The sequence below is a fragment of the Hordeum vulgare genome, chromosome 2H (assembly GCF_904849725.1).
Source record: "Hordeum vulgare subsp. vulgare chromosome 2H, MorexV3_pseudomolecules_assembly, whole genome shotgun sequence".
Lineage (NCBI taxonomy): Eukaryota > Viridiplantae > Streptophyta > Magnoliopsida > Poales > Poaceae > Hordeum > Hordeum vulgare.
The window spans coordinates 503,609,080-503,621,219 of NC_058519.1; the positions used below are offsets into that span (position 1 = coordinate 503,609,080).

Here is a 12,140-nt window from a genome sequence, read left to right on the forward strand (position 1 = left end):
TATCCTTCACTTGTACTAAGCGGGAATACTGCTTGTGCATCCACTTCCATAAATCCAAAGTTGTTCCATATGAGTCCACCATACCTACCTATACGCAGTATCTACCTGCCGTTCGAAGTAAATTTGCATGTGCCACTCTCTAAACCTTCAAGAAATAATTTGTTTTGCATGCCCGAACCGCTCATGTGGAAACAAGGGGCGATCAGTATCTTCCATGCTAGGTGTGTTATCCTCGGTATGTGTTTATTCACTAACACTCACGAGAAAGGGGCCGGTAATTGGAATTCCCAGTTCCATTCTCAAATCAAAAAAGATAATTGCAAACAAAACTCCCCCTGGATTGATGTTGGTATGGACGGCACCCGAGTATTCGGCTAGTCGTGGAGTGTGATTGGTCGGTGGTGGGGGAGTCAAAACTTTACTTTTCTATTTGGGAACCGCCTATAGTATGTGTAGCATGGAAGATGGTGAAAACTCTTGGTCATTGCGTTGACAATGAAAGCATGCCACCCAAAATTATTTATCTCTGTCTTCAAAGCTTGAGCTCTCGCACCTCTGTAAATCAATGCTTCCCTCTGCGAAGGGCCTATCTATTTATGTTTCTGTTGAGTCATCCTCTTCCTATAAAAGCACCAATTAGAGAGCACCTCCATCATTTTTATGCTTTGCTTTTAATTGATATTGAGTATGACTGTGACTTGATCTTCTTTGCCATGAATTACAATGTTTAGTCAGCCCTTGGGCTTTGAAGGTGCTCTGCATTCATGTTTTGTGGTTTCAGAAAGAGCTAGCGAGATACCATATGTTCATATTGCTTCATGATTGTTTTGATTGAAGTGTTGACGTTTGAAACTTATCATTATTGCTCGCTAGTTGATTATGCCATTGATATGAGTATATCTTGAGACCTAAATGTCATTGCTTATGTGGTTAGCTTATGATCTTGCTGAAAATCTGAATATGAGTTAGACATAATTGCAACAACAAGATAAAACAGAGTTCGTAAAAGTTTTTCTTTTGTCTCTTTCAGTTTGTCAACTGAATTGCTTGAGGACAAGCAAGGCTTTAAGCTTTGGGGAGTTGATACGTCTCCATCGTATCTACTTTTACAAACTCTTTTGCCCTTGTTCTGGACTCAAATTTGAATGGAACTAACCCAGACTAACGTTGTTTTGAGCAGAATTGCCATGGTGTTGTTTTTTAGCAGAAATGAAAGTTCTCGGAATGACCTGGAAATTTACGAGGATTTTTTGTGGAATATATAAAAAATACTGGCACAAGAATCAACCACAGGCATGGAGTGAGGAGCCCACAAGCCCAGGAGGCGCGGGCCCCCTGGCCGCGCCTAGCAGGCTTGTGGGGCCCTCGGGGCTCCGCCGCCTCCAACTCCAGCTCTATTTAGTCCCTTTCGTCCGAAAAAAAATCAAGGAGAAGAGTTCATCGCGTTTTATGATACGGAGGCGCCACCACCACCTGTTCTTCCTCCGGGGGGCAGATCTGGAGTCCGTTCTAGGCTCCGAAGAGGGGAGATCGTCGCCATCGTCATCACCAACCTTCCTTCATCGCCAATTCCATGATGCTCTTCATCGTTCATGAGTAATATCATCGTAGACTTGCTGGACGGTGATGGGTTTGATGAGATCTCTCATGTAATCGAGTTAGTTTTTATGGGGATTGATCCCTAGTATCCACTATGTTCTGAGATTGATGTTGCTACTACTTTGCCATGTTTAATGCTTGTCACTATGGCCCGAGTGCCATGATTTCAGATCTGAACCTATTATGTTCTCATCAATATATGTGTGTTCTTGATCCTATCTTGCAAGTTGTAGTCACCTACTATGTGTTATGACCCGGCAACCCCGGAGTGACAATAGCCGGAACCACTCCCGGAGATGACCATAGTACGAGGAGTTCATGTATTCACTAAGTGCTAATGCTTTGATCCGGTTCTTTATAAAAAGGAGAACTTTAATATCCCGCACTACAAGGATACCCCCCATAAAGCAACACATATTCTACAATGTTTTGACTATAAGTTGTAAAATTCACAAGAGGTACGCATATAAGTGTTGTAGCATTGCGTTCTAGACGTGTAACTCGTGACCATGGTGTCCTACACAGATTGCAACATATCTTATATGTTGTCATATATGTGTTGTAAATTATATTTTTTATGAAATTGAAAATATCTCTACTAATAAAAATTAATATTAATTATACACATATATGACATATAAAAATTAATATTGTACTTTATTGTGGCGTGAAAAGTAGAATCAGCGGGCCGGGCCTGTATTCAACACTAGGAATCCAGTACTGCATATAGTTGAGTTTAAAAAAAAGACTACATATAGTTTCTCCTGGGACTATCGTGGAATCAGCCGGCTAGGAATCCTGTATTCCAATCATATGCATATTGCATACTGGAATCCGCTCTAGGTATTCCACGCTAGGAATCCTGTATTCCAATCGTTCAAAAGAAGACCTGTATTTGCATACTGGAGAAAAGAATCAGTCCAATAACAACCTACTCTGCACATCGTGCGACTCAAATCAACATGAAAAAAAATTCTCAACGAAAAAACAGTAGGAAAAAAAACCACGCACGGTCGGTCAACTCTCTCTTTCTCATCTCGCGACTACTCGACCAGTCGCCTGAGCCAGCCAAGCAGGCCGCCTAGCCTCCCAGAGCCATCGGTAGATCGCCCCGTGACCTGCCGCTGCCTGCCCCGCTTGGCGCCTGACCGGCCTGAAGACTGACTCGCGCGACATGTCGCTGCCTGCCCCGCTTGGCGCCCGGCCGGCTTTTGTTCGCGCAGACGCGCACGGCGCACCGCTGCGCAGGAGCGCGCCGTGTTGACTAGACTGCTGGAGCCGCCCACGCAAGTGTGCTCGGCGGTCGCGTCCTCAACTATTGATCATCCAGTCCTATCCAATCCGATCCCCTGCTCAGCTCAAAGAGGTACCTCATCCTGTCATCCCGTGATCTCTGAATCTTATATGCAGTAACAGCCTAGTTTGACACAAAGATTCAGAGATCGGCTAGTTAGTTTGACAAAGAGATTCAGAGATTGGCTAGTTTGGCAGTGTAGTTTTTGAAATACCGTAGTATTCGAAATCTTTGGTATTATAATGTATCATCAATTAATACTACATAGTTTCTCGAAACATCAATTTTCTCTGTTTTAATGAAACTACTGATATGTTTGGCTGCTACTGTTTCACAGTATTTTTTGACTCCTTACCCAACTGAATCTGACTTAGCTAGCTATACCTAAGGAGCTACACAACTAGATCAGTAAGTGCGCGCGGCGCTGACTTAGGAACTTGCGGACGCGATTAATCAGACGAAGAATAGAAATTAATATCATGTTTAACTAGTGTGGAGCATGCTATACAGAGGACTGCATAAGTAATATGTTAATTGTGCTTACAAGTTACAAATCAAGCTGCTTGGTAGTTAAGGACAGGATGACATGAGTGTTGTTTTTCTCAGTTTGAGACAAGAGTGATCTGGACCTCTTTTTATAAAACATATAGAAAAAACACTATATCAAGAATACAACTGATTATGAAACTACAGTTGTTGGTTTAGCGAAACACCTCACAGTATTTAATTTCTTTTGTAGAAACCATAGTATTCTGATAATACTTTGTATCCAAACAGGGCCCGATATTTGTTATTTTTATATAGTGTGCAATGGATTTAGAATCCACCAAATTACTATTGCGATTTCCAAGAGAGAGTACACAATACTCAGTTGGTCTAGATGAGTTTCTGGAGTTCGCATATAAAGATATACCAGCAGATACAATGATCCGATGTCCATGAGAAGATTGTGTTCACACTTCAGTACTATCAAGGGATGATGTTCGTGGCCATTTGATGTGGAACGGAATGCTTCAGAGCTATGACAAATGGGTGTTTCACGGTGAGTCTTCATTCGATCACAATGATGATCCACAACCACAACCTGAAACTGAAGGGAATGCTAATATGCGTGAAATGATTATGGATTCAATTAGGAAAATATATGATGGTGATGTGCCTATGAGTGATAGTGCAGATTTTTCAAATCCACTTCCAGATGGAGCAACTAAAGAAGCAGAAGCATTGTACAAATTAATTCAAGATTCAGAGAAGCCTTTGTGGCCAGGATGTGAATTGTCTCAGCTTTCCTTACTTTCAATTTTGTTCAATACAAAATCCATGAACAAATGGTCTGATAAGTTATTTGGAGATCTACATAATATTCTGCACATGACTATTCCAAATGGAAAAGCTCTGGCCCAAAATTTTTATGAGGCCAAGAAGATCATATCGAAGTTTGGATTAGGATATCAAAAAATTCATGTCTGCCCAAATAACTGTCAGTTGTTCTAGAAAGATACAGACAATGATGATTTTTGCTCTAAATGCAAGGCTTCTAGGTGGAAAGATAAAATGCCCGAAACCAAATTAACTAAAAAGGAAAGAAAGAGAGCTACACTAATGAAAGTTCTGAGATACTTTCCAATCAAAGAGTGGCTGAAAAGGATATTCATTTGCAAAGAAACAGCAACTCTAGCTCGATGGCATGATGAAGGGTGCATTAAGCAACATGGAGTGATACGACATCCAGCAGATTCTGAGGCATGGAAGAAATTTGATGAGAAGCATGGATTTGCAGATGATTGTCGTAATATCCGGTTTGGCCTAGCATCAGATGGATTTAATCCATATGGGATGCTGAGCAATAAATATAGTTGTTGGCCTGTTGCGCTAGTCATGTATAATCTGCCTCCATGGCTATGCATGAAGAAATCTTATCTTTCATTGCCTTTAATTATTCCTGGACCTAAGAGCCCTGGAGATAAGATTCATGTTTTTATGCAGCCTCTTTTGGAAGATCTGAGAGATCTTTTTGTGAATGTGATGACAGCCTATGATGCATCCCAACAGAGAACATTTAAACTCAGGGCGGCTGTCTTGTGGACCATAAATGACTTCCCAGCATTAGGAATGCTTGCTTCACATATGGTGCATGGAGATTATGCATGTCCACCTTGCGGTGCAAATGTATGGACCAAGCGCTTGAAATATGGCAAGAAAGCTTGTTTTATGGGTCACCGACGATTTCTGCCACCTGATCATGAATTTCGTAAATTATGGTCGCTCCGTATTAGATGACATAGATGCATGTGGAGATTTTAGTACCTCAAAAACATACAAAGGAAAAAGTAGCTTATTCACATTACCATATTGGGACAGTAATCTCCTTCGAAATAATCTTGATGTGATGCATATAGAGAAGAATGTGTGTGATAATATTTTAGGCACACTTCTCAATTTGGATGGGAAGTCAAAAGATAATCTACAGGCTCGTCAAGATCTTGAAGATATGAATATTAGAGAGGAGCTCCATTCACAGAAAAAACCTTCAGGCAAGTATTACTTGCCACCAGCTATCTTTACCATGTCTAAGAAAGAAAAACAATTATTCTGCAAAATTATCTATGGTATAAAAGTTCCTGATGGATATTGTGGAAATATATCGAAATGTGTGAATTTTCCTGAAGAAAAAATTAGTGGCCTCAAAACACATGATTGTCATGTCCTATTGCATCAATTTCTGCCAATTGCTGCGAGAGGTATTTTTCCAGATGACGTTACAGCAGTACTATTTGAATTTTCATCATATTTTCGAGGCATATGTTCAAAAGTTCTTCATGTTGATGAGCTTGACCGTTTGGAAGAAAGAATCAAACTTACACTCTGCAAAATGGAGATGATATTTCCTCCTGGTTTTTTCACAGTTATGGTGCACTTAGTTGTCCATTTAGCAAGTGAATGTAAAATAGGAGGACCAGTTGCATATCGGTGGATGTACTTCATTGAAAGGTAATTTAATTCATATACATTGGTTACTTCTTACAATCTTCACTCCTAAACTTTTTACAATTTTTTTTTGCATATACATTTATAACTTATTGGATATATATGTGCATAGGTATCTTGGTGAGCTAAAGTACTTTGTTCGAAACAAAGCTCGTCCAGAGGGTTCAATTGCAGAATCTTTTTTAGCGGATGAGTGCATGACATTTTGTTCAAGATATCTACAGGGTTTCTCCACTCTCAAAACTGCACCTGCACATCGATGTCGATTAGCTACTCCAGTGCAAGCATCTTGTCTGGTCTTTTGACCGATCATCCTCCTTTATGCCGTCGAAGGAGGTGGGACTTTCTCTCATCGGATGGTGAAGAGCATCATCAGCTGCCCCTCTCGATGAGGATGTCACAACGGACGAGGAGTTCTAGTAGCAGTTTGAGCTCACTCCAAGTTTGGCGCCGCCCTCATCACTGCCCTTGTCGCCTCACTGCTAGCATCGCCGCCCTGTTGGTGCCCGCTCAGCATGAAGCAGGAACCATACCTGGCAGTCATGAACTCACGAGGGGCGCCTCGTGCATTACCTCAACGCGGTAGCGGTAGAACATCGTCGCGCGATGCCCTAAGGACGACAGAGTGAGTGGACCGGCGCAACGTGCTTCACCATGCCATTTTCAGGATGTCGGATGTCTCGTCAGACTAGGTCCTCGCAAATTTCGCTCTGGCGTAGGCCTATGCACACCCTCACGGTAAGGGGCGGACGTAATGGGGCGACGTCCATGGTCGACATTGGCCTCTCCATGACGAGGGGGGAAGTTGAGTGGCTACACCGTGTGCGCCACGTCGCAGCCAATCGACACGTTTTGAGTAATAGATAACATTATTAGTTCATCCATTTTGCAATTTGTACAAACATAAAAAAACACATTGTTTGGCATAAATATATGTACAAGTGCCTATTAAGGGTCAGATGATAATTAAAAAAACTTATGATTTTTCAGCTAAGTTTGTAGTCGTTTCCTTTTATTTATTTATTTTGTATCGAAAATTCCTTTCCTTCCATTTTCTCCCGCTAATAGCCACTAATTCGAGTCAAAAGAAAATAAGTATGCGCGCTCGCGAGGAGGTAACCACGCCAGCAAAATCGGAAACCTCCTCCTCCCCTCCCCATATCAAAAGGCAGTTCCCTTCCTCGGTTCCTCCACTTGTACAAAGGATCCATTCTCCAGCAGATTAGTCATGGCCTTTCCTCCCTCCCGAGTATCATAGCTCGCCCAGCTGATTCCACCATTGTTGTTGAGGGGCACAAGAGGCGTTTGTTCAGCAACTGGGACGGCAAGGTGGAAAGCAGATCAATTCCCACACCCGATTCATAGAAACAGAAGGTAAATACTAGTATTCGACTTTAAGATTTTGCCTCCTCCTCCCTTTTTGGTCCAGATCTGTCCCTTCTATGCTTCCGAATTACTCTCTTCCTGATTGAATTTGACCGTGCACACCAAGTGTTTGATACTTGTCCTCTGTTATTGATTTAGAATTTTGGGGAGTCTTCAGATAGATTGGATTGCTTATAACAACTGCTGAGGAGTCAGGTGCGGACGCGGTAAGTATTTCAATCCAGTTTTCTACCATTACTACCTTGGTGAGTTCAATCTCTTCATAGATTTTGTGTATGGAACTCCAATTCTGATTATGATGTGCATGTTGGTAGTATATATTGATTCTGATTATGATGTACAAGGGTCTGGTTTGTCTCAGACTCTCACACACACAGTCACTGAATTCTTTGGGGATCAAATTCAAGTTAACATGAATTAATCCAAACAATCGGGTCCCTTTTTTTCATGGGAATATAGCTTTGCTGCAAGTACAGACCAGTAGTCCACTGATGGAAACTCGTCACTAACACCCAATCCATATTTATCTAGCCACTGGCACTTTGCCAAAAAAGATGACAGTAATGTGCAGTAGTACTAGTAGTATATACGTACGTAGCTAGTTAAGGTTGCTGCTCTGTTGTGCTTGCCGCATGAGCTGCTGGAGCCTGGCCTCCAGCTCGGCCTTCTCGGCGCCGAGTCCACTAATGGAAACTCATCAGTAACACCCAATCCATATTCATCCAGCCACTGGCACTTTGCCAAAAAAGATGACAGTAATGTGCAGTAGTAGTAGTATACCGATCCATATTCATCTAGCCACTGGCACTTTGCCAAAAAATATGACAGTAATGTGCAGTAGTAGTAGTATATACGTACGTAGCTAGTTAAGGGTTGATGCTCTGTTGTGCTTGCCGCATGAGCTGCTGGAGCCTGGCCTCCAGCTCGGCCTTCTCGGCGCCGAGCCGGTCGTTGTCGCGGCGCACGTCGCCGCACCTCCTCATTGCGCGGTTGAGCTCGTCGAGGAGGCGACGGTTGGCGCCGCGGAGGTGGGCAACCCGCGCAGGCAAGCCCCCTTCCGGATTAGTTGGGTTAGTGGCCGTGAATGGCGGGTGGGTTGTGTGCGTGAGGCTAGCGTCATGTGTATAAGTATCACATCTGTTGGGATGACTGTCATAAGCCCCAAGTAGGACCACAAAATATTATCTTTTGCATAAATTATTTAAAGTTTTGGTCATTTTAATGTTGCAGAAGATATGTCAAGGACAAGAATTAACGTTGTTGAATCCAATGAAGAGTATATGATGGAAGAACCAATTGAACATCATAGTTTTGGTGAAAAAGATCTCGAATCATCCGATGTCCATGAAAGAACTACTAATGGTGAAGAAGGCTTCACCGATTGTGATGATGCTGATGCGGATGAAAATGAAGATGGTAAGTTTGTTTCTCATAGTTACCATCCATGTAGCTTTCTTCTTTCTATAGCATGTCTATGTTTTAATTGCCTATATATAATTAGAGCCAGAATAGTCATGATTTCTACTTTACATGTGATCGGTGGAGAAAAGAGAACTGTACGTATCATGGTGGTACAGGTTTAAATTTTTTTTGGCAGAACCTTCTTTTTTTTGCATGCAAGTCCCGGCGGAAAAAGACTTCTCGTGCCCTTGTGGAAATAGACTTTCAATTGTTAAAAGTAAAATAAAATGATAGACTTTAAAAAACTACAATGATACACTTCCTGATTACATACATAATTAGATTGGCTTTGTGTCGTGCCTCTTATTAAGATTCTATACGTGCCTTTTTAAGGAAAGGTTGGGTACATGTGGCCGGATAATACATGTAGCTAATTCATATTTTTATGTAGTTGTACCTAAGAACACATCTATCAATTCGGTTTTGTCTTCCATTGGTCGTATAGGACCCATATTAGTTTTTTTTCCTTTTAGATCGGAGAAGTCCGATATGATTCTTAAAATGAACGTGCTGCTTTATTAGGAACGTTTTTCTTTTTTCTTGTTACGTGTTGGATTTTAGTAAACTGTACATAACATTGTTCTACGTAACCAAATCCGATTCATATTCTCGTTGCCAAGGTTACCTTTGTTTCCTGCTCGTTGTGTAGGTTTCATTTTTTTTTGCTACTGGGAGCTGAGTAAATCTAGTCCGTTCATATTTCTTAACTTTTGAACAGTAAATCTTTGCCATTCCTTTTCTATTGTTTTAAGTATATAATAGATAGATAGATTCATCATCGTAACATATAACTCATGGTTCTATATATTCAGCTGAAAATGCAGAAACAAAAGGATAATGGTTCGTTGCAATGACATAGATCAGCCAATTGGAAAAGAGGCTAAACACCTTGGGGACTTTCTTGGCTCAGTTGCAAGGAATGGATCATTGTGCTATTTGAGCTACAAGGATTGGAGATTGCTCAAAACTAAAACAAATGTAAAGGCTATACTAGATCAAGTGAAGGTAAAATTTAGTCCATTAAATATCTTTTACTAGCTTCTTCTATGTTTCCTTATATTGCATTCACTCTATTTATTTTGTAACTTTTGTGCAGATGCGGTTCCTGTACCTTCCTCGCATGGAGAAATATATATTGAAGACAATTGGAGACAGATGGAGGCAACATAAGTCCGATCTGAAAGCAATGTATTTTGATGATAAAAAGAGCACCGAAGCCAATTACAACAATAAACCGAAATCGGTGACTCCGGACCAGTGGAGATCTCTAGTTAATCATTGGACAACCGAGAAAGCGAAGGTACTTAAAAGAATTCCATTTTCAACTTTCCTTGATCGACTTTATACATTCTTGTGTAGATACCATAAAAGATATGCACATACTTACTTCGATTCATTCTTTGGTAGGGGCTTAGTGCTATAAATAGAAACAATTGTTCAATGAGGAAGTCTACACATACTAGTGGGACAAAAAGTTTCCCTCGTTAGAGGGAAGAAATGGTAAAATATACTAACTTCAAGCACCCCTTTTCCATTCATGTTTTCTAATGCAATTCATGTTTAGATTATGTATCAACAGAAAGATGCAGATCCTGAAAAGAAGTACCCTCATAGGGCTCACCTGTTCATCCATACGCACAAGCCGAAAACTTGCAAGAACAAAATCATTAATGCTCATGTGGTACATTTACAAGTCTCACCACTCGTATTTGAATTTGATATTTTGTATATTCTTATTATTTACACTGTTTTTTTATTTAGGAGGAGTTAAAGGATATTATGGATAAGAACCCTGAATTAGCAAATAACAGCGATGGAAAGACTGCATGGAAAGGGGATGCGTTGAACAAAGTATTAGGGGATGACAAGCCTGGCCATGTACATGGTTTGGGACTAGTTCCAAACCCCAAAAAACTTTTTGATGTTTCTACTTCACGTCTATTCCAGAATACGCATTTTACTTCGGTGGAAGATACACCAAATGAAGATATGCTAGCTTTTAGAGTTGAAATGGAAAAATTACAAGAAGTAAATAAAAATCAAGATGCTAAAATTATGGAACTCGAGGAGAAGATGAGAAGAATGGAAAGACGACCATATCAGGTAAATTTCTAACAACTGTAATCATCCTTCATTATGTATTCCAATGATAGGAAATTTCATATCCAATGGCTACAATTGGGATCGAACCTTCGGTCAATGGACACAACTCAAACAGAAAAGTTTGTACCTTGTCAAAGTACACAATAAAACTCCTCATATTTCACTCTAGAAATTATTTCACAATTATTTATGTTATGCTATCTGTAGAGAGTGCTTGCTCCTCCGGGTTATGGACCCCAACTTGTTAAAAAACCATCTAATTTACACAACAAGCCAAGTATGTCAAACGATTCAGATTTACAAGTATCAAACAAGAATTTTGTTTCAGATAAGGTTTGTCTACTTAAAGTCTTAAATAATCTTTAGAACCTGTCTTTGCTGAGTTTTAAATTGTCGTGCTTGCACTTTTTGCAAATTTGATATACAATAACTAAAACTTGATATATATCATTTTATCCTAGAACAAAGAAACTATGGTTCATAATGGTGGCAGTGCACGACAACTAGAAAAATGTTTTGCTGGACAGAAGGTATCATTATAGTCCCATATAGAAAATCATGATCAAACTACAATGCAGCCATATTTATGTGTTTACTTGTTGCCATCTCAGAATGTTGTGCGAAACCAAGAAGCTTTTGATCATAGTTACACTGCTCAGCAAGGGGAAACAAATTCTGCTGCACATAAGGTATGTTTCTGCTACCATACACAATATGTTCAAAATATATTGCTCCGTTGTTTATGTATCTACTGGTTGTCTTGCTATCAGAATGTTGTTCAGAACAAAGAAACTTTGCTTCAGAATGTTCGTACACAACACATACACATTTATGTTCAAATTATAGTGCTAAATTGTTTATTTGCTATCAAACTCTTGTCCAGACCAAAAAAACAACAAAAGGTGCTACTGTAAGTAGTAAGAGTGCTGAGAGTGGTTCATTGAGCTGGTTGGGTGCCAGTGAATTACCTGTAAGAGTGCTCATTCATTTCATATGTTTCTATGTTTTGTTTCTGTTTTTTTATATGGTTACTTTGATTTTCGCGAGCAAGTAGGAACTAAAGTATTCTTGAAGAGCCTGATAAAACATAATAGGGACGTAGCTCTTGCTACAATTATAAGTTGTGATCCTAAATTTAAACTTGATGGTGCTGAAATTGGAAATGAATACTGGGTGGTGCATGTTGATATGGCACTTGTGAAAACTGAAAATTTGGTGCGGAGTCGCAAAGACTGCAATACTCTCGGTAATGTAGAAAAAATAAAGATTGCATGGCCCTCAACCTTTGTACGTGACTAATATCTGGCCT

The 12,140-nt window shown here is 40.2% G+C and overlaps 2 long non-coding RNA genes across 2 annotated transcripts; both read left to right on the forward strand.

Annotated features, from left to right (window-relative positions):
* The first annotated feature begins 7,474 nt into the window (after positions 1–7,474).
* Positions 7,475–11,357, forward strand: LOC123430350. The gene is made up of 3 exons (XR_006622921.1): positions 7,475–7,512; positions 8,498–8,683; positions 11,293–11,357. It is a non-coding gene; the product is annotated as an uncharacterized LOC123430350 (long non-coding RNA).
* LOC123430349 lies at positions 9,891–10,870 on the forward strand. The gene is made up of 4 exons (XR_006622920.1): positions 9,891–10,028; positions 10,136–10,228; positions 10,308–10,409; positions 10,490–10,870. It is a non-coding gene; the product is annotated as an uncharacterized LOC123430349 (long non-coding RNA).
* Positions 11,358–12,140: the final 783 nt, after the last annotated feature.